This window comes from Neoarius graeffei, chromosome 19 (genome assembly GCF_027579695.1).
Source record: "Neoarius graeffei isolate fNeoGra1 chromosome 19, fNeoGra1.pri, whole genome shotgun sequence".
Taxonomy (NCBI): domain Eukaryota; kingdom Metazoa; phylum Chordata; class Actinopteri; order Siluriformes; family Ariidae; genus Neoarius; species Neoarius graeffei.
The window spans coordinates 6,432,848-6,450,330 of NC_083587.1; the positions used below are offsets into that span (position 1 = coordinate 6,432,848).

A 17,483-nucleotide genomic window follows, 5' to 3' on the forward strand; every position below is an offset into this window, starting at 1 on the left:
AATTGCAACAATCATCACTTACAGAGGAATTCAAGGTGAACAAGGTATGCCAGGTGATGATGTTGAGGGACAGCACAGATAAGAAGGTTAGGAAAGCAGGAATAGTGGTGCCCACCGATCAGAAGTGGCGAGCAGATTAAGCTGTGAAGGATGCCGAAGAACATCTCAGATATAGCAACATCACTGGTACAGTCAGGACAGGATGGCTTGGGCTTGGATGTGCTACCAGGCCAAGATGGAAGACAACAATGCCAACTCAGAGCAGAGAGATGGTCCAAAAAGAGGTTCACCAGGTAGAAGAGGAGGTACGCCAGACAAGAGCAGCTGCAATGAAGAAACAGGGAGGCTGGTTACATTGGAAAGGTACACATAATCAGATGTTTTCATGGAGCATCCTTTGGCATATGGAAGACAGTCGTATAGCCTTCTTGTTGAGGTCCACTTATGACACACTTCCAACTCCAACTAACTTGAAGACATGGGGCCTGACAGAGAACCCCATCTTCAAGTTATGTGGTGAACCTGTGAGCCTGGAACATATCCTGTGCTCCTGCAACACAGCACTAGCAGATGGTCGGTACAAGTGGTGACATGATAAGATACTGAGTGAAATAGTTGCAGTCATTGATGTAGCCAGAAGGAAGGTTCACCACAGAACCAAGGGGCCCACCTTCATTAAGTTTATAAAAGAGGGGGCTAATCCAGTGACTAGTGCCACCAAAGGAACTGGGATGCTCTCAACAGCACAAGACTGGGAGTTGAAGGTGGATCTGAAAGAACAGCGGAAGTTTCCTTTAGACATCGCCACAACAAGGCTAAGATCAGATGTGCTGCTGTTTTCAAGGTCAACAAAGCAGCTTATGGTGCTTGAACTGACTGTACCATGGGAAGAACGCATTGAAGAGGCACACGAGAGGAAGCGGGCTAAATGCCAGCTGCTACTAGAAGAGTGCCAGCAGAAAGGATGGAAGATGTGGAACCTGCCGGTATTTATTGAAATATATTATTGCTGCTATAACATCAAATTCAATTTATAGTCATTTTATTATTTTAATTTGAATACCTTCCAGATTAATGACAGTAATTTGAATCACTTCCTGGTTCTGTCACATTCATTTGAATTACTTCCTGGTGATTTGACACAGATTTGAGTTACAGTACTTAAACAGAAAAATCTATGGTTCAAAGATTCTGAAACTAGGGCATTATTCAAGAAGCCCACTGAAACCTGTGTTCTGAAAGCATCTCAAGCAGTATGCTAAGGCATTTTTTTCAGCCAGAGCAATGGGCAAATTTTGGAAACATATTACATTATGTTGTTATGAATGATAATTTGGTGAAAGAGTTGTTAGTAGAGCAATCTTATCTTGCAGCATGAGCTTGAAAAAATGGATGCTCATCATAGAGATTGGAGTCCATCTGAACGTTTCTGCATAAAACTGGGCAAAAAGCCCAGCAACATATTATGTGACTATGATGTAATTTAAACACTCAAATTTTTGATCTGGTGTCAGACACACTACCATTGCACCATGAGGGGAGAAGTTCCATACCATATCATCATAGGACAGAGTTGGCACCGCTCTGAAATCTGAACTTGAGTTTTTATAAGTACAAGCACAAGCTCAATACAAAAGCACAACCTGGCTGGATACCCCTTCCCAAGATATTAAGGGACATTTTCAGGATATTATGACAGTTCTCACCTCAGTGTGTGAGTGTAAAGTGTAGACTGAAATCATGAAATATTTTGTCATGATTGCATTTTCTCTGCTCATAACAAGACAGTTTGTACTTATTAAATGTAAATTTGCACCTAAATTCTTTCAAGATCTTGTAGCCTGATTTGATTTTGATGGGAAAGATCACTAAAATAAGACTATATATTAATGTTATCTATAAAGATGACCATTATACATATCTGTACTATACTTACTTTTTAATTAAGAAAAATATGCCACAACCCAAATACACTGCGTATTTGGTTCAATTCCACATTGGTAATTGCACTCACAAACATAGACAGAAATAAAAGGTAGGGAGACTACTTCTCAGTTTGCAGTCAACAAGCTTCAATGCAACTTTCAATAATTCACTTTTGTTTAATTGTATTGATATAGTGCTTTGGGCAATGAATTGAAATAAATGCAACACCAACAATTCAGGAGTTCCATCAATGACCATTGTAACGTTCACTAGATGTGGGTGGAGCACAGAGGACGGCAGGACAGAGACTGAGTTCGCAAAAACTCTTTTATTTTCACTTTTCAGTGGAAATCGGTTTCTCTCTCAGCCACACACGCACGCGCACACATCCCAGTTGTCCGGTTGTGGAGAGAGCTCCTCTGCTCTCGCTCTCCCTCCTTAAATAGCCCGGTTTACTGGGGAGAACACACACAAAACATAGATTAATCACACTCAGGTGAAGCGATTCTGCCACTTACCTTCCCCAACTCCGCCCTCCTGTCACAGACTGGCGCTTGACCACGCCCCCGCTGCCACAACCATGTTCAGATTCTGTGAAGGAAATGGTCATATGTGTCCTGTCTTTTGTTTGCTATGTAATTTGCTGAACATTTTGCTCATTTGTTTGACATTTGAGCATTGACAAGACAGGAGGTTCCTTTACAAATATGCAGATTGGTGTATGAGAAAATGATCCTGAGGCACTCTGAACTAACATAGCCTGATAATGTTTGTTTTTTTTCTTTTACTTTACCAGGAAATCAGATGTTGAAAGAACAGCTGGATGCACTTATACACATTTGGCCTGGTGTAGTGAAAACCCGGATACTTACCCTTTCTTCCTGTATAGGTTTGAGCCCATGGTGTTAAGAATAGCTTTAACACTGAACAGCAGCTGCTGTGGTCAGATTCAGGGTACAGTCTTTGTGCTTTGTTGGAGTTCACAAACAACTGGGCCCAGGAACTTAGATGGGGTAAGAAAGAGCTAAGCTGAGTAAGCCAGGAGTCAATCCTGGAATCTTCTGCTCTGTCATCAGACTTCTTGTCCCATCACGACACCTGGCAACAAACGGAAGAACAGCTGGTTGAAAGTGAGAGCCTATGGAATGAGGGTTTCACTCAAGGTCACATGACCTGCAACTAGGGTGACACAACAAAAACACATTCCTATATCAGGACTCAAACCCAGGCCACCTTGGTGAAAATCAGGAATCCTAACCACTAGACCATATGGGACAGCCTTAAAGTCTAAAGACCTTTAAAATGCTTAGGCCATGGTTGAGAACCCAGGAGTTTTCCAGAAAATTAGCTGTCAATTTTCATTTTGTTGAGTTGTGTGGCTAGCAGCTTGAACTTTGTTGTGGTTAGAAAGTGTATTATCCAGAACATTGCATGGGATAAACGAGAGCCATGCCAGCCACAAGCCAAACTTAGAATCTTCTCATCCATAATAAGACACAATATCTCTTGCTCCACAAAGTTCGCATCCATGCACAGGTTTGATTTTTGTTGAAGTTTAAAACAACCAACGCCCAAAACTGGGTCCGGAGCTAAACCACAACCAGTGGACAAAAACACTCAAACAAAAACAAACATCAAACTACACACACACACACAAAAAAAAAAAATAAAAATAAAAAAGAGAAATAAAATAAAAAATCTCCAGTGAGAAGCGGCAGCCAGAATGCACATGGCGTACTCTCAACCGGAAGCGGAAAAAGGATCAAACCATGGAGTATAACTGCTCAAAGTTGAGTGATCAAGCACTCACTCCTCATGAGCTCCACAGAGCACCTGTTCTTGCTGTCAGTTCATTTGTTGGGCATTCTGGGAAAGATCCTTGCCACATATACAACGGATGCACATAGTGGTGCAGTGGGAGCATGCTGGGCCCAAAACCCAGAGGTTGATGGATGGAAACCATCCTCTGCTAGTTCTGTGTTCTTTTATGCCAATGTTTTCCATGAGCCAGGGAATGTGGGTTCAAGACCCATGTGGAGTGACAGGCAGGGCTCTACACTAACTTTTTTTTTCAGGAGCACACGTGGTCCTAAGTTAAAAATTTTAGGAGCACAGGGAAAAAAATGGGGGCACAAGCAGGTTTTCATTTTAAAGGTTTATTGCAGCGCAAACCTTAGACACACCAACACATAAAATGCTAAATTCAGTTGAGAATGAATGAATGAACGAATGAATGAATGAACAAACAAATGAATAACAAACAATTGAATGAATGAACAAACAGTAGCTAAACAGAGAGCAGAGCTCAGTAGAGCTAACAACATCATCAAGGACAGCTCCCACCCTGGCTCTGAGTTCTTTGACTTGCTGCCCTCAGGCAGGCGTTACAGGTTCATCAAAGCAAGGACCAACAGACTCAAAAACAGTTTTTTTTTCCCATAGGCCATAACCACTTTGAACAATTAGCCTTTTTCACATTACGTCACTTGCAGGGGAACTCATATCCGTTTTCAGCCTTTTGAATGGAAGAAGAGGTATACGGTGGCAACATATGTTAACAAAACTGTGTGATTCACAGATAAGATTGATAATAATATTGCGCATTGTTGTTTATCATTACGTATTGTTAGCGACCATTCCAGTCACCTATCTGCCTTGTTTTGGAAAGGAAGTTTACTGACTTTCTATGGTTGCTACTTGTTAGCCAGCAGATTAGCATGCCACCTCTTCTTCCATTCAAAAGGCTGAAAACGGATGTGAGGTTCTTCTGCAAGTGACGTAATGTGAAAAAGGCTAATTACATGCACTGACTGATGCCACTTCTGGCAGATGCAACAATGCACCAACAAGGACCTAAAAGGACAATATTCTCACACTTACTTGATACAGTGCAATACTTATTACAGTGCAACCTCACAGAGCAACATTTTAGTTTTTATAGCTTTTGTATATTTTATATTTATATTTCTACACTTTTACATCCATACCCAATACAATGCAATACCAAATACAGTGCAATATCCTGAGTTTTGTAGCTGAACTGAGTTTCTATAACTAATGTGTAATTAACATCTGCAACTCAACACGCCCAGTTGTATATATATTCTTTGTTTTTCTGCTGTGTTGTGACATGCACCATTTGTATATACTGTATATTATTTGTTTTTCTGCTGTGTTGTATGTTCTCATCTAAATGTTTGCACTGGGGTGTGTGCTTTCCATCTCATTATATAATTTTCCCACACCTTCTCCCGTTGTTCTAGCTTTCTTCACTACACTTTCTTCCTCGTCCGTTCTTTTATTCTTGTTTCCACCATCATTGCTTTTAAAAAAATGCCGTTATTCTCTGCATAGTGAATATATTTCTCAGCTCGGTCTGAACCAGCTCTCAGTTATCTCTCAGTTGAATGATCTGATGAATCCCTAAAAAGCACTTTTCCCACCTAATGCCACACCCACAACATACAACCATGGGAAAGAGGGGCAATCACAGAAAGATGAGTAGAAAATGGGAAATGTTACGGGGGATATTTATTGTGATAGTGGGCTATTGTAGCGTCAGCACAAAAGCACCAGACTCAACTTTAACTGAAAGTGTTATTCAGTAGCCTAAACTTATTCAAGCTACAGACCGAGAAGAATAAAAATGCTGAAATCTCATGTCCCGGTAAAACGCACTAGCATGGCAGAACGGCAAAAAAATGTAACTTTTTCACTCTCTCCCAGCTACTGTGGGAACCACCACAGTGCAAGACAGAGGCAATGCACGCAACTACAGACAGGGAGCAAGGCGCAGGCAGAACACACACACGCACGTACACAACACTGAACACACACACAACAATACAGGCCGTTACTCGTTACACTGCCATGAGGCTACAAGCATGTGTCTCTCTGAGAGGGAGCAGCCCCTCCCTCATGTGTGTGTGTGTGTGTGAGAGCAAGCAGCCCCTCCCCCACCCATGCGCTGAGCACGGAGACAGAGTGTCACACAGAAAGTGAAGGATTTTCTCAGAGTGCACCCGCCAAACAATGGGGATTTACACGAAAATGGAAGGAGATATTCACAAAATTCTTTCACATTGAGCACTACAAGGCTCTCCTGAACACATTGATGTAATTTTCTTGTCTCTAGTGTAAAAAATGATATTAGGTAGGCTATCCAGCACTGGATTTACATACTTTGCAGTTTAATGTTTGATACATTTTAGAATGTTAAACTCATCGCGTCTGTGCTCAGTGCTTTCCTAAATTGTCGGCCGCAAGAAGCCCTCGCATGAATGCGTGTTTTTTTTTTCGTCGTTCGCATGCCAAAAAATTCGCTCGCAAATGCGAGTGAAATTTGCGCACTGTAGAGCCCTGGTGACAGGTAAGCAGAGTTCCACACCAGAAGCGTGCTGGGCTCAGAACTCAGAAATCAAAACCATCCGCTGCTTTTTCTTGACAGTAGTGTTCTCAAAATTCCCAGCAGAGGCAATAAACTCCATCTATCTATCTCACTCTAAATTTATTTGCTGAAGGCAGCTCACTGGCCCACCGTTCCCTGACCTCAAAAATTGTCCACAAGGAGGCCTGATTTTCAGTGTTCTGTCACTAGTTTGGCATTGATCAGTGTCTTTGTATCACGAAGACAAGCACTATTCTTGCAAAATAGTTAAAATTTTGAGTACGAGATTTCAAGTAACTTTGTAACAAAATGACTATTAAAACAACTTTAAACTATACATGGTCATATCATTCTGTATTCAGACTAAAATCTACTGGACTAGAACTTAGAAAATAGAAGAAAATAAAAACTCTATTAAAATATAAATCTACATCCGACAAAGCATAGGACTGTCCTTCTTATTATGAATGAAAAAATGCACATAACCACTGATTAGCAGTTTGGCACTTAATACTGGACTGCAGAGTTTCATGTAAACTGAACTCTTAATTAACTGACTGGATCAGATACTGTCAACCCTAAAACACTAGTTCAACTGCATCATGCAGTAAAAACAATGAGTACTGAGTGTATTATCATTGTCTTATTTAGTGTGCCACTTGGGGAGAGGGAGGTGCCTGTAAATTTTGGCAGGGCTAGGACTTTCAATGGCTGAGTTATGAATTTTTAAAGGCTGATTTGTTTTTTTTTTTATTTATTAGCTTTTTGCCATAGCAAGATCTATATATGTACATACATTATGGCTTGGAAGCCACTACAGCTTGCACCAATTACAATGGTCCCATTGTACAATCTGCATGCCTTTGAACTGTGGGGGAAGCCGGAGCACCCAGAGGAAACCCACGCAGACACGGGGAGAACATGCAAACTCCATACAGAAAGGCCGCTGTCAGCTGCAAAGTTCAAACCCAGAACCTTCTTGCTGTGAGGTGACAGTGATAACCACTACACCACCGTGCTGCCCATTACTCGATCCTGGGGTCATATTAAAAATTTCAGCAAGCAGCGCTCATGCAGGGGTTTTGGGGGTGAATAACAGGCTGAGGAAGGGTTGTAGTGGGCCATGCCTGTGCTGGGTCCAAAGGGCTTGGGAAGAGGGAGGTGCCTGTAAATTTTGACGGGATTAGGACCTTCAGTGGCTGACTTATGAATTTTTAAATCCCTGCCCGTGCCCAAGAGTGACTGGAGCCAGGGCTCATGCTACAGTGTTCTGTGAGCTGTGTTCGCTCCTGATGTCAGATCTGGCCATGACTGGGCTTCTTGGAAAGGTCTCAGGGAGAGGGTTGTGCCTGTAAAGTTTGGCGGAGCTGGGACTTTTGTGGCAGAGTTATGAATTTTTAAAGACTGGCTAGAGTTAAAGTTTTTCGGGGGCTCTGGGGAGAAAAGCGGGCTGAGCCACAGTCCTAGAGGGCTGTGCCTGGGTTGGTTCAAAAGGGCTCGGGGAGAGAGATGTGCCTTTAACTTTTGGTGGGGCTAGAACAAATAGGTGGCAGAGTTATGAATTTTTAAAATTGGGTCCTTGGGTGCCCCGTGTCACAGGCTGTGTTACAACATAATGTATTTGCCCAGTGTAACATTTGGAAGAAAATTTAAAAGGAGATTAGACTCCTATCTTTACAATTTTTCATGGGCCATCCACTTTAATGCTTTTGAAATGCAGACAGGTAAGTTTGAAAATTACCAATAAATGTCTGTTGGCCTGGCCTTATTTCCCACACTGCCCATACATTTGGTTATTTACGTGTCCCTGTCATTTCACTGTAGATTAATTATGGACTATACAGTGGTGCTTGAAAGTTTGTGAACCCTTTTGAATTTTCTATATTTCTGCATAAAGATGACCTAAAACATCATCAGATTTTCACACAAGTCCTAAAAGTAGATAAAGAGAACCCAGTTAAACAAACGAGACAAAAATATTATACTTGGTCATTTATTTATTGAGGAAAATGATTCAATATTACATATCTCTGAGTGGCAAAAGTATGTGAACCTCTAGGATTAGCAGTTAATTTGAAGGTGAAATTAGAGTCAGGTGTTTTCAATCAGTGGGATGACAATCAGGTGTGAGTGGGCACCCTGTTTTATTTAAAGAACAGGAATCTATCAAAATCTGATCTTCACAACACGTTTGTGGAAGTGTATCATGGCACGAACAAAGGAGATTTCTGAGGACCTTAGAAAAAGCGTTGTTGATGCTCATCAGGCTGGAAAAGGTTACAAAACCATCTCCAAAGAGTTTGGACTCCACCAATCCACAGTCAGACAGATTGTGTACAAATGGAGGAAATTCAAGACCATTGTTACCCTCCCCAGGAGTGGTCGACCAACAAAGATCACTCCAAGAGCAAGGCGTGTGATAGTCGGCAAGGTCACAAAAGACCCCAGGGTAACTTCTAAGCAACTGAAGGCCTCTCTCACATTGGCTAATGTTAATGTTCATGATTCCCCCATCAGGAGAACACTGAACAACAATGGTGTGCATGGCAGGGTTGCAAGGAGAAAGCCACTGCTCTCCAAAAAGAACATTGCTGCTCATCTGCAGTTTGCTAAAGATCACATGGACAAGCCAGGCTACTGGAAAATGTTTTGTGGACAGATGAGGCCAAAATAGAACTTTTTGGTTTAAATGAGAAGCATTATGTTTGAAGAAAGGAAAACACTGCATTCCAGCATAAGAACCTTATCCCATCTGTGAAACATGACAGTGGTAGTATCATGGTTTGTGCCTGTTTTGCTGCATCTGGGCCAGGACAGCTTGCCATCATTGATGGAACAATGAACTCTGAATTATACCAGTGAATTCTAAAGGAAAATGTCAGGACATCTGTCCATGAACTGAATCTCAAGAGAAGGCGGGTCATGCAGCAAGACAACGACCCTAAGCACACAAGTCGTTCTACCAAAGAATGGTTAAGGAAGAATAAAGTTAATGTTTTGGAATGGCCAAGTCAAAGTCCTGAGGTTAATTCAATCGAAATGTTGTGGGAGGACCTGAAGCAAAGAGTTAATGTGAGGAAACCTACCAACATCCCAGAGTTGAAGCTGTTCTGTATGGAAGAACGGGCTAAAATTCCTCCAAGCCAGTGTGCAGGACTGATCACCAGTTACCGGAAACATTTAGTTGCAATTATTGCTGCACAAAGGGGTCACACCAGATACTGAAAGCAAAGGTTCACATACTTTTGCCACTCACAGACATGTAATGTTGGATCATTTTCCTCAATAAATAAATGACCAAGTATAATATTTTTGTTTCATTTGTTTAACTGGGTTCTCTTTATCTACTTTTAGGACTTCTGTGAAAATCTGATGATGTTTTAGGTCATCTTTATATAGAAATATAGAAAATTCTAAAGGGTTCACAAACTTTCAAGCACCACTGTAACTATAGAGTGTACATTTTTACATCAATTAGGTTGCTAATATTAGTACTTATATTGTATTTGTATGTTGTGTGCTTAACTCACTAGTGGCCACTGTCCAGAGTCACATAGAACTCATTCCAGAATAATATTTTGGTCCCAGGAGACACATCACCAAAATTACTCAGCTCGACTCAAAAAAATCACTGACTAGCCTTTACAGTCCCATCTAACATGGTGATAGTAACTTTCTTTTGCCATTGTTTCCTTGATCTGCATGACCCATCATTCAGAATTTAATCTAGACAGCATTAATACAGTTATTCTGTTATAGGGCTTTCCTGAAAATCTAAGTAGAGCATATGTAATGTGAGCATAATTTACAGTACATCTCTGTAAACTGTTACATCTCTGTACATTAGAGATGTTTGGTATAAAGTTAGTTATGAAAAATACTATTTCCCTTAAATGTAAGTTTTCATCCAAATTCCTCTTTGCCTCTGCTTCTGCAAAGATTCATGAAAAATGGAAATAATTCTTAACTACCAACCTTTTTTTATCATGCCGGCCTGGGACACATTTGCTTCTCTTAACTAAAATGCTGGTAAAATAATAAATTGCTGCAACAGAACTTACTATTTACACCATTATTTTAAACACTGTGTATGTAGTTTATTGAGATTGTTGTGGACTTCAGGAGAGAGCACACCCAGCATGCTCCACTATCTATCGATGCTGCTGCAGTGGAGAGGGTGAGCAGCACCAAGTTTCTGGGTGTGCACATCTCTGAAGACCTGTCCTGGAGCAACAACACCACATCACTGGCCAAAAAAGCCCAACAGCGTCTGTACTTCCTCCTCAAACTGAGGAGAGCAAAAGCCCCAGCCCCCATCATGCACACTTTCTACAGAGGCACCATCGAGAACATTCTGACCAGCTGCATCACCGTGTGGTACGGCGCCTGCACCGTGTCCTGCTGCAAGTCTCTGCAGTGCATCGTGAGAGTAGCTGAGAGGATCATTGGTGTCTCTCTCCCTTCTCTAATGGATATTTATAACTCCTGTCTCACCCGCAAAGCCATCAGGATTGCAGGTGACCCCACCCACCCATCTCACAGCCTCTTCAGCCTGCAGCCGTCGGGGAGGAGACTGCGGAGTCCATACATGTCAACCTATACGGAATGTCCGTATTTTATACGGATTTGATTCAATAAACGTAGTATACGGGCATATAAATAAAGTTATACGGATTCTTTAAAAAAACTTCAATATTTATTTCGAGCTATAATCAATTCCCACGACAGCCAGTAAAGAGTCTTATGAAATCGCGCGTTATCTTGTGGTAGCGAGACTTCGTTCCACTTTTGATCATGCGCACACCGCATTGCGAGAATCCCGCCAACCCGGAAGTCATAGACATATAAACATAGACGCTGCCTTCTGCGTAGAATCATACGTCATCCTCGCCGCCAAATTGGATGTAGCAAAGTGGCGATTCTGAGAATAAAGATGCCTCATTCATGTGCTGCGTTTAACTGTACCAACAGGTTTACCATCCAAACGAGATCACATGGGATTACCTTTCACAGGTGAGACTGGAAAAATACTTTTCATTGTATTTGGTCATTATAACGTAATTTTACGAACAGATTTTTCTGACTTTGTGGCTAATATGAAGTCTTGCGCATAATAGCCGCTCGATGAAACCTGTCTCCAAACAACAAAGTATTTCCTTCGTAACTACGCTGATAACACTTTGTGTTTTTGTCAAACATTGGAGCTTTGTATTCATTCTGAAGGTTTATTGTTATTAATATTGAATAAAAAGTAACCTGGATATATCATTGTTAATTATCATTCAAATTTTAGGTAAATTATTTTAATTTGCATCTTATACGGATTTTATAAGGGAAATACGGATTTTGGAGGTTGGTTATACAGGTTTGATTGACCAAAGGTTGACATGTATGGGAGTCTCCGGGCCAAAACCAGCAGGCTCAAGAACAGTTTCTTTCACCAGGCAGTCAGGAGGCTCCCTGTTCTGCCCCTCCTCCCCCCTCTGCCCCCTGTCACAGATTCTGCTCGCACTCCCCCCTTCAGCATCTGACATGTCATCCTCACAGGTTCCCCCCCCAACACACACACACACACACATACATACATCTCATCGTTCATTAACACACTGAACTCAGGGACCGCACATCTCACTTTACCTCGCTCATTTGCACTATTCCGTACTACCTCATCTTAACAGCTGCTAGTTTGTTTATACTGCTTATTTCATATTTCATGTTTACCTGCTATACCTCAAGTGCCCTTGACTGTTTAGTTATTTGAACCAATTTGTTTGTGTGTGTGTATATATATGTATGTATGAGTGTTTAGTTTACGTCTAGTTCATATCTAGAGTGTTTATACTGTTTATATTGTCTGTTTGAGTGTTTAGTCTGTGTGTAGTTCTTATCTAGTGTTTACACTGTTTATACTGTCTGAGTGTTTAGTCTATGTCTTGTTTTATCTAGTGTTTATACTGTTTATTTATACTGTTTATATTGTTTGTCTGAGTGTTTAGTCTATGTCTAGTTCCTATCTAGAGTGTTTATACTGTTTATATTGTTGTTTGTTTTTTCAATTATTCTATTTTTATTTATTGCATTGCCTGTTTGCACCGTGGGTCAGAGAGGACTGAAATTTCATCTGTGCTGTATGTCAAGCATGTATAGCATATTTGACAATAAACTTGACTTGACTTGACTTATGAAAAGCATTTATCAAGTGAAATCTTGAAATGAAACTACAACATTAGCTCTTGGCAAGATTCACAGGTCTCCTGAGAAATAACCAATGGTAGTAGAGGCAACATGAAGATGGTGTAAGCTGTGCCAAAGACTGTACCTAAAAAGTGTCTTGGCTACTCTCTTATTTGGAAGTTAGTGTTTTAAAGCAGATTGGAAAGTATTTGACAACTGGCATTTTTTTCTAATTGGGCTAGTGTGCACTGAACTTCAAACATTTATAGAAACTTCCACTGTGTGATGGCAAAATGTAAAAATGTTTTCATGGTTTTCTTGAGGAGATCATGGTATTCAATCAGTTTAAAAAACACACAGGCTGGTGGTGAAAACTGAAGAGAATGTTTATTACAGATTCACTATACAGAATTGTCTTTGCACATCTTTATGTATTTCTCACAAAAGGAAAGAAAAAAGATGAAATTCCTGAATTGTTTGTTTGTTTCTGAGTTTGCAGCAGTATCACTTGTGTAAATGTGTCTGGTGTAAAAGATGTTTGGAGTGAGGATTTCCTGCTGTACAAAACAGACACTTTTTGTTATAAAAAGAAAGGTTTCTGATTTGTTTGATGAGAAGTGCAGATGTGTCTCACTGCCTCTTCATTTCTTTGGACACAGGAAGGACATATCCTGTCAGTCAGCTCAGCTACAACACAGAGGAGAGAGATGGTGAGAAGGAAGATCACAGGCCTGATCAGTGTGAGCAAGATGATGGTGATGAGTGTGAGGTGATTTTAAGGACCCCCTCCCCTTCAGGAAACCAGACCCCCTTATTGAACCAGTCCCCTTTTAGGAACCGGACCCTGTCCCCCCCTTCCCCTTCAGGGAACCAAACCCCATCTCCTTTATGGACCCCAATGAGGACTCCATCCCCCTTAGGGAACCTGTCCCCTTTTGGGAACCTGTCCCCTTTATTGAACCAGTCCCCTTTTAGGAACCGGACCCTGTCCCCATTGAAGAACTGGACCCCAACAAGGATCCCATCCCCATTTCAGAACCTGTCCACTTTTGGGACCCTGTCCCCCTTATTGAACCAGTCTCCTTTTAAGAACTGGACCCCATCTCTGTTTTTGTTAAAAGTATCAGTGTTTAACAGTAGGATGTGTATTTATGACATGTTTTAGGAGAATGAATATTATAAATTCATAGTAATCAAACTTGGGCGGCACGGTGGTGTAGTGGTTAGCGCTGTCGCCTCACAGCAAGAAGGTCCTGGGTTCGAGCCCCGGGGCCGGCGAGGGCCTTTCTGTGTGGAGTTTGCATGTTCTCCCCGTGTCCGCGTGGGTTTCCTCCGGGTGCTCCGGTTTCCCCCACAGTCCAAAGACATGCAGGTTAGGTTAACTGGTGATTCTAAATTGACCGTAGGTGTGAGTGTGAATGGTTGTCTGTGTCTATGTGTCAGCCCTGTGATGACCTGGCGACTTGTCCAGGGTGTACCCCGCCTTTCGCCCGTAGTCAGCTGGGATAGGCTCCAGCTTGCCTGCGACCCTGTAGAAGGATAAAGCGGCTAGAGATAATGAGATGAGAATGAGAAGTTTTTAAAATATGTTTGATTAAGGAATAACACAACAGACAATAAGACAAAATAGTTCTTTAAAATTGGCACACACACCCACTGTCTCGTGTGTGTGTGTTATTCCACTTGTACCACAGCAATTTGCTAGTGGTAAGTTTTTTAATCTACTAATGACACATCATACATTTTAGTGATTTATCATTGGATTTCTGACAGTGTAACAGAAATTGGGATTGTAACTGAAACTCCTTCCCAAAATGTTAAATTATTGTCTGCTAACAAAAAAACACCACATCAACAGTTATTAGAATTACTTGTTGAACAAACATCTGTTGATTATTAATCTCAGATTATATCCACTGTACAAGTTCCTGTGTATGACCTGTTACTATAGAAACAATAATATCTTGGAGCGAGTGCGTTAATATTAACCGTTGTTAGACCCGGAACTACCCGTCCTGTGAGGCTAAAATAATACAAAAATGTATCCAATCCGATTCAAGCATTAACTGTATATAAAATGTATATTATCATAATTATGTAGGTTATGATTACATTTTTTTTGGCTTGTAAATAATAAAATTAGTTTTTTGTTCAACACTCAAGTGTGTCAATTTGAACTTCCCTGAGCTGTTTAGTTCCAATTATTACAAATTTCATCTTACCATCATTCAGTTTCAAATGACAAAGTCCCACTGCTCTGTATTACCATGGGCATTAGGCGGAAAAATGACAGTCCTAACTTTTGGTTTTTGCCAGGGGCCAGTGCGACTTGGAAGCCCGCAATAGAGGGTTTTAGCCCATGTTTACATTAGACCGTATCAGCGGATCAATAGATTAACGTTTTTAAAACGATTACTGTGCACACAGAAACACCAATACACGATTTGCGTGCACACAACAATACCAATACACGGATACGCTCGGCTCCGCAGGGATCCTGCGCTCCAAATCACTCCGCCCTGAACAGCGAGTGCCCTCTGGAGGGTGTGCACTCCTGCCCTGTGCAGCTCACAGAGCATGCGAGTGAAGCACACTAGCAGTGTTTTCGGGACTGAGCCGCTGTGTGTGTGATCCCAGCGCATATCACTTACCACTTGCAAGTGGAAGGATGGCAAGCCTAAAGACAATCATAACTACACAATGGGCAGTATTTGCATCAGTATTTGCAGTATTTTCATACTTTTATACTCTTTAATGAAAGGTGATACAAGGTGGAAGTCCGCGCCGTTTTTCAGCAGTCGCGTCACGACCAACGCCAGCGAATCAGGAAGGTGGATGTCACAGTGACGTTGTCCAATGAGATGCCAGCTAGAGCTCAGCACAGCGTATCCACGTATTCTGAATGTTTACACAGCACCGGAGCTGACATGATCTGGATTGAATACGTGGACGCTGGCGGATTCCCATTTCCCGGCGTTTCCAGGTGGTTTAATGTAAACGGACAGTGCATCCGTGAAGAAAATGAGACAGATACGGTCTAATGTAAACGTAGCCTTAATCCGATCCTGGGTTGGGTGGGCTTAAGAGTGGGTGCCCCCACCTGGCTGGTGAGCAAGGTTTCTTATTTTAAAGTCCGGCTGGAGGTGAGGAGCAGAGCTCGCGGCGAATAATGTCCTGAGGCATGGTCCAAGCAGGCCTTGGCCATGCTGGTTCATAGGGGTTGGTGTAGAGGGAAGTGCAGGCAAAATTTGGCTTGGCTGGGACGTCCCTTGGGGGAGTTATTGATTTTTTTAAATCCTCCCAGAGCCATGGGTCTGATTAAAATGCACGGCAAGGAGTAGAGCTCGCTCTGGGGGCAAATAGCATCCCAAGGCGCGGTGATACCGAAGTGGGAGACTACCTAGGAATACCAGGTACTGTAAGTATTTTATTTTGCCCTTCTTGCAGATATCTGTTTGAATTTCCCATCAGGGCAGCGCAAGGCAAGGCAACTATTGAAAAAAGCCACATTTCCAGCTAACTGCTGCTTATGGCCGAACCACTCTGACAATTCCTGATCCCGCCTGATCTCAGAAGCTAAACAGAGTTGAGCCTGGTTAGTACTTGAGTGGGAGACTGCCTAGGAATACCATGTACTGTGAGCATTTTATTTTGCCTTGTTGCAGATATCTGTTTGAATTTCCCCTCAGCCTGGCGCAAGGCAAGGCAAAAAAAAGCCATATTTCCAACTAACTGCTGCTTACGGCCAAACCACTCTGACAATGCCTGATCCCATCTGATTTCAGTAGCTTAACAGAGTTGGGCCTGGTTAGTACTTGAGTGGGAGACTGCCTAGGAAGACCAGGTACTGTAAGCATTTTATTTTGCCTTCTTGTAGATATCTGTTTGAATTTCCCCTCAGGGCAGGGTGGGGCAAGGCAAGGCAAGAAAAAGCCATATTTCCAACTAACTGTCGCTTACGGCTAAACCAATCGGATAACGCTTGATCCTGTCTGGTCTCAGAAGCTAAACAGAGTTGGGCCTGGTTAGTACTTGAGTGGGAGCCTGCCTAGGAATACCAGGTACTCTAAGCATTTTATTTTGTCACACTGTTGACATCATAAAAAAAAAAACTGCTACCAACCTTTTCAAGCTCTTGAGGTAATTCTGCTGACTTTGTTTTTTTAATTTTGTATCAGAGAGGTGATGTAGGTACTGTCAGAGCTTCTCTCTGTCATTGACAAACTGCAGGGATGGTGTCTCAGGGTTGACATAGTAGAGGTACCGAGAAACATTTTCAGCCTGAAAATGAAATAAACAATGTTAAATTACCTTCTAATCATGACCATTGCTTCTTGTTTCATTTTTTATGAACTTTCTAATTAACGTTTCTAATAAACACAGTGTGTGTAATGATGGTCCTCACCTCTTGTTTGTAATGGACATAGTTGAGATCTAATTCTAGGTGTTCGGCGAAGTTCTTCAGCAGTGGATGGTCCAGAGAATGCTTCTTATAAAGGCCCATCTCAAGCATGTTGTGGTTGGCCTTGTTGGAATAATTCACATCTCAGTCACTGCAATGTGGGATAAAACTTTTGTTATAATAGTGCATAGTTATGATTTAATGTGAGCCACACTGAAAAACACACATCATCAGATAAGTTGTGAAACTCAGACTCTCACCATTGAAACACCTCGCCACTGCTGGTAGATGCCAAGTCCCTGTCAAACTTTCCACACGGCTCACCCTGGGGTCCAGTTACAGTTTCAGGTTGCTGATGCCTGGTGGCTGGTTCGGCATTGGGCAGAGAGGGTGGGATTCTAGTCACAACCAAGTGATGACACTCCAGCTCCTCAATCCATCTTTCAATAAGGAAAACAAAACATTTGAAAATGGTTAATGAACTAAAGTGTGTGAAATCAAACTAGTAAAAGGTGATTGTTTTCATACTCAAAACTATTTATGCTTTCATCACACACACACACACACACACACACACACACACACACACACACA

At 41.8% G+C, this 17,483-nt stretch overlaps 3 pseudogenes; all 3 read left to right on the forward strand.

Annotated features, from left to right (window-relative positions):
* The first annotated feature begins 16,012 nt into the window (after nt 1-16,012).
* Nucleotides 16,013-16,131, forward strand: LOC132868134 (5S ribosomal RNA; annotated as a pseudogene).
* A 93-nt stretch (nt 16,132-16,224) lies between these two features.
* LOC132868107 (5S ribosomal RNA) lies at nt 16,225-16,343 on the forward strand (annotated as a pseudogene).
* A 98-nt stretch (nt 16,344-16,441) lies between these two features.
* LOC132868140 (5S ribosomal RNA) lies at nt 16,442-16,560 on the forward strand (annotated as a pseudogene).
* Nucleotides 16,561-17,483: the final 923 nt, after the last annotated feature.